The 5,985-nt window shown below is 40.7% G+C and overlaps 1 protein-coding gene across 6 annotated transcripts in view; it reads right to left on the bottom strand.

Moving 5' to 3' along the window:
• The window catches only part of Rnf111 (ring finger protein 111), a 78,078-nt gene that overhangs the window by 43,049 nt on the left and 29,044 nt on the right, over nt 1-5,985 (bottom strand). The window lies entirely within an intron of this gene.

Here is a 5,985-nt window from a genome sequence, read left to right as displayed (position 1 = left end):
GCAGTAAGAGATTCCAGATGATCCTATACTGTGTGTTTCAAACAGCTAGAGAAGATTTTAAAAACTATACCTTAGAGAGATGTCTGTGGAGGCACATATGCTAACCTGACTGAAATATCACACTGTGAACAAACTTATCAAAACATCACACGATACTGAAAAATATCTACAATGTTTTAGCATCATTTAAAACTAAATTTAGGGAGGCTACACTCCTGAGGATTTATGGGTAGTCAATGGTTGTTGGGGGAGGGGGAGGCATTTTCTTCTCTGATCTAGACACTGATAAACTGCCCATGCTTCTGTAAATAATCCCCCTTACTCATGTTGCTGTTAGCAACTCTTGATGAAACTCTAGTTCACTATCACCAACAACAAAGATGTAAAAGTAAAGGAGGAACAACTTAGGAAGAGGAAAGGAATCAATGGGAGGGGAGTAGGAAAGACACGAGAGAGAGGAACTAGATGTGAGTATGATCAAAATACAATATATACATGGATAAAAATGTCATAACAAAAGCCATCTTGTAGATAATTGATAATGCCAGTAAGAACTTAAAATTTTCAATGTAATTTAAATTCTAAGAAAAAATAATAAAGTCATCAAATCACAACACTTTGGAGGCTGAAGGAGTATTGCAACAATGAATACAAAGCCAGTCACAACAAGACTCTATTTCAAGAGACCCCCCCCCCAGCTCAACACCCAGCCTCAACTAAAAAAGAATTCCAAAGACTAGTCACCCCGCATTGTGAAATACTGCCTTCAAAGCATATAACATGGTTATTACCCTCTTCAACTGCCCGCAGATCTGAGTGCCAGAAGACTATACAAGATTGGGTCGCCAGGCGGTGGTGGCGCACGCCTTTAATCCCAGCACTCGGGAGGCAGAGGCAGGCGGACCTCTGTGAGTTCGAGACCAGCCTGGTCTACAGAGCTAGTTCCAGGACAGGCTCCAAAGCCACAGAGAAACCCTGTCTCGAAAAAACCAAAAAAAAAAAAAAAAAAAAAAAAAAAAATTGGGTCATTAACTTTCCCTCATCAAAGGAAAGGGACGCATGAGGCCCACCTCTTCCCAAGAGTTTACAGAAAACCACTGTTAAAACAGAGGTTGAGTCACCCCACCCCAAGATTTGCAGGGTGGGGTGACTTCCCCAAGAGCTGACAGGAAATAGCTGCTGCTGGGAGACAGACCGCTTCTGCAGTGTAGCCACCTGCGCACCTAAGAAACCCAGTTAAACACTGGTTCACCAAGCCACAGCTCAATTGGTTTTTCTATCGCTGGTGCCACTTAGGATGAGCAGACATTCGCTCATTTATCTTCAGAAAGTTCATGTCTTCCCTTTGATATTAACACATTAATATTGTTTTAATAAATACTTTCTGTATATTTAGATGCTTTTGACATTAAATAGTTAACTAATAGAAATACAGCTTCTCTCTCCTATGACTCTTTCTATCCTTTTTCTAATGAGAACCTAATTCCAACAGAAGCTTGACACAACTAGTACTTTTAGTGTCGGTACAGCAAACCTAGAGCAAGGACTAGAAGAGGGCACCAGATCTCATTACAGATGGCTGTGAGCCACCACGTGGTTTCTGGGAATTGAACTCAGGACCTCTGCTCTTCCAGAGGACCATAGTTCAATTCCCAGCAACCTCATGGTGACTCACAGTCATCTTTAATGAAATCTGATGCAATCTTCTGGCTTGCAGGTATATATGAAGACAGAACACGGTATACAGAACAAATAAATAAATTAAAAAAAAAAAAGCCAGTGCTCTTAACCTCTGAGCCACCTCTCCAGCCCTTGGTTGACAGGGTTTCTCTGTATAGTCCTGGGTGTCCTGAAACTGCTATGTAGACCAGGCTGGCCTTGAACTCAAAGAGATATGCCTATATCTGCCTCCAGAGTGCTGGGATTAAAAAAATTTATTTTGTTTTAGGGTCTCAGGTACTTACCATAGACTGGCCATAATCTCATGAGGAGAACCCTAAACTTCCACCTCCCAAACCCCCAGGTCACCACACCTGGTTTAAACATCAGTGCCTGGAGTCAAGCCCAGGTTCTGGGGACAAAAGACAAGTACTCTATCAATTGAGCACATCCCAGCCCTAAAGATACAGTTTTACGGGGGCTGAGAGATGGCTCAGAGGTTAAGAGCACTGACTGTTCTTTCAGAGGTCCTGAGTTCAATACCCAGCAACCACATGGTGGCTCACAACCATCTATAAAGAGATCTGGTGCCCTCTTCTGGCCTGCAGGGATACATGCAGGCAGATGCTGTGTACATACATAATTAGTGTAAATCTTTAAAAAAAAAAAAGATACAGTTTTACATAGCTATTAAAAAAGATTTTTAAAGCCATAAGAGATCTGATATTTCTCTATAAAAATTCTAGAAATAATCAGAAAATGAACTAGATAAACTAATGCTTTTTTTTTTTCTTTTCCCCAAGACAGGGTTTCTCTGTAGCTTTGGAGCCTGTCCTGGAACTAGCTCTTGTAGACCAATCTGGCCTTGATCTCACAGAGATCCCCCTACCTCTACCTCCCAAGTGCTGGAATTAAAGGTGTGCGCCACCACTAAATGGCTAATGCTTTTAAATATGGTTTTATACAAGTGAAAAAAGTTGTGTCCCAAAGATACTGCTTACATGGAGTGATACCTGAAATTTTTAACTCTCTTGTGAACTCAGGCAGTTACTTTAGACTTTGCCAGTTTGAGTATATTAAATCAATTGCCTGACAGACCCACTCTTACTATCCAATGCTGTCACTACCACTGATGACACTTGAAGATAGCTGCTCACTTAGCTGTCCCCAGACATCAAAACTGTAATTAGCAAGTAACATATTTCCCCAAAGACATCACTCTAAACTTTTTCTTTTCTTTTCTTTCAAGACAGGGTAGTTCTAGGTATCCTGGAACTCTGTAGACCAGCCTGACTTTGAACTGACAAGAGATTCACCAGACTCTACCTCACAAGTTCTGGGATTAACAGCATGCACCACCACCACCCAGTCACTCTGAACTCTTAACTGTATTTTCGAAGCGCTGATAATTAAGTTCTCAAGAGATTTCTGATAGAAATCTAAGAATTAAATAATACAATTATGAAAAGAGTGGTAAGAACCTTCATAAATATATTAGTGAATAACTAACTTGCAACCTCCTAACAGCAAAAAAGAAATGACACCCAGAAAACTGTTATTAAATGAAGCGTGTTTTGTTTTATGACAAGGTCTCAAAATGTAGCCAAGGCTGGCCCTGGACTTGCTATCTTCCTGCCTGGGGTTACAAGCATGAGTGAGCATACCCACCTGTGTTAAATTATTTTTCTTTTGGTTACAACAAAAATGAGAACATAAAAACAGATCAAGGATCTTGGCAACCTCTCCTAAAAAGACAATATAGTTAAATCATAATAAAAGATTCATTTGGATCCTTTACCATGGGAATCAAGATGAAATATATAAACTATTACAGACAACTCAGAATTGCTCTAAGAGGGCAATTTTCTTTTCATTCATTCCTGAGTGTTTGGACTGCATCTTAGTCAGTGTTCTACTGCTATGAAGGAATGCCATGACCACACACTGCAACTCTTATAAAGAAAAGAGTTTAGTTGGGGCTGGCTTACAGTTGAGAGGTTTAGTCTATCATCGCCATAAGGGCAGTCAGACAAACATGGTGCTGAAGAGGAAGTTCTAACCCTCTATAGGCAGGTAGTAAGAAGTGAGACTCTGGGCTGGCAGAAGCACTTGAAACTACAAAGCTCACCCCCAGTCACACACTTCCCCCAACAAGGTCACACCTACTCCAACAAGGCTACAATTACTAATCCCTGTCAAGTATCACCACTCCCTCATGACCAAGCATTCAAATCTGCGAGTCTATGGAAGTCATTCTTTTTGTTTGTTTTTTGAGACAGGGTTTCTGTGTAGGTTTGAAGCCTGCCTGGAACAAGCTCTTGTAGACCAAAGTGGCCTCGAACCCAGAGATCCGCCTGCCTCTGCCTCCCAGTGCTGGGATTAAAGGCGTGTGCAACCACCACGGAGCTGGAAGTCATTCTTATTCAAACCACTACAGCTTGAACGTACACTGCACGTCTGCCAGATGCCTATAGAAGTCAAACAAAGGTAACAGATCTCTTGGAATTAGAGTTATGGATGGTTGTGATACACCATGTGAGTAGGGAACTAAACCTGGGGTCTTTGCAAGAACAAGTGCTCTTAACCACTAAAGCAGTCTCTCCAGACATAGCACAGAAACAGGATAGCATCAAAAACCCTCTAGGATAAAATTACACAACACAAAAACTGCATTTGTTGAAATCACCAATTCTAGAAAGTCTACTCTGGTGAGGTTGAAGGACTCAGGAGATATTGATGAGCATAACCACATTCCAAGAGCCAAAATCCACAAGAACTGAACAGCACTGACCCACAAAGAAATAACAGATGGAGAAGAGACAAATATAGGCCACAAAACACAAAGGAGATAATACTGAAAGAACTGTGAGTCAGAGCAGAGATGGAGACTGGCAAGGCTTAAAGAAGGAGCCCTATTACTTTAATGGTAACTAAATAGAGGATAAATGCAGGTAGCCAACAAAAAGAGGCAAGACATTCTAAACCTTTAAAACTTTAAACTGAAATTTACATCATTACAGTTACATTTTCAATGGCTCATATAGTAGCACAATATGAAATAGGGATCAAAAGAGGCCAAAACTGGAGACAGAATAACAATTAAAAGGTCACTACTTCTACAAAGCAAGGACATACAAAGATAGACAAGGAGACACTAGACACTAAAACACAATAATCATAAAATCCAGGATCACAACAGTTCTGTTGACCTTTGTACAGGAAGCACCTCCTGCTGTCATCCTAGCTGAATTAGTATGAACTGCCTGGATCCCTGCTACAGAGGCCTAGTTTTCTCATTCCAACAGTCCTTTTCTATACACTTGCATGAACTCCAAGAATATAAATCAGATCACATTCCATTCCCTCACTGAAATCTTTCAGTGGTTTATAAATATACCAAAAAAATAAAGCCGCAACTCTTTCTTGAGTGACCTCACGTTCCGTCTTCAGCTCCTCCTAGCTTCCCCTTTCAGTCACCACCACAGTCAAACTGTTCTTCTTCCTTTCTTACCTGTGACAAAGCTTTCAATCTTGGTTGGGCCTTTGTTGATCTGCCCAACAAGGCCTGAGATCTTGTGTTAAATGTCCTATCTTTCTAGTGTTTTTCCTGGGTGTTCTATGGCAACAAGGAGTGTGTGCCTAGCAGGCTTCCAAATAAGAAAAAAGTACCTGATTAAAAGCTGCAAATCTAAAATCTATCCCTGTGTCTGCACAGGCCACACAGGTCACCCACCCACTGAGGTGGGATTCCCCTCTGTACGCTATAAATATGTTTTATTGCCATTGGTTAATAAAGAAGCTGCTTTTGGCCAATAGCTTAACAGAATATAGCCAGACTGAAAGAGATATAGCAAAATAGTAGGCGGAGTCAAAGAAAAACCATGTAGCTGCCACTAGAGATGGAGACAGACACTCTGGAACCTTGCCGGTAAGCCACAGCCACATGACAATACACAGATTAATAGAAATGGGTTAATTTAAGATATCAGAGTTAGCGAGAAATATGCTTAAGCTATTAGACAAACAGTAGTGCAAATAATATAGTTTCTGTGTGATCATTTCAGGTCTGAGCTGCCAGGAACAAACGAGCAGCCTCTAGCTACAAATAGGTGCCCAATGTGATCAACTAAATCCACTTAAAAACTTGAGAGAGCTTGAAAAGGAATTCTAGACACACACACAAACACAAATTAAAAAAAAAAAAAACCAGAGTTTAACACAGCTTCTTGCTCTGTTTGCTAGCAGAAAGCAGAGATGTAGCTCCTTTAAGGGGTTTTCTGACTCAGCTTTAGCAGTAAAAACTACTACAAGGCCTTTTTTTTTTTT

This window comes from Microtus ochrogaster, chromosome 5, assembly GCF_000317375.1.
Source record: "Microtus ochrogaster isolate Prairie Vole_2 chromosome 5, MicOch1.0, whole genome shotgun sequence".
NCBI classification, from domain to species: Eukaryota; Metazoa; Chordata; class Mammalia; order Rodentia; family Cricetidae; genus Microtus; species Microtus ochrogaster.
Note: the sequence above shows the minus strand (reverse complement) of the source record. Positions and strands in the feature narration are given on the sequence as shown.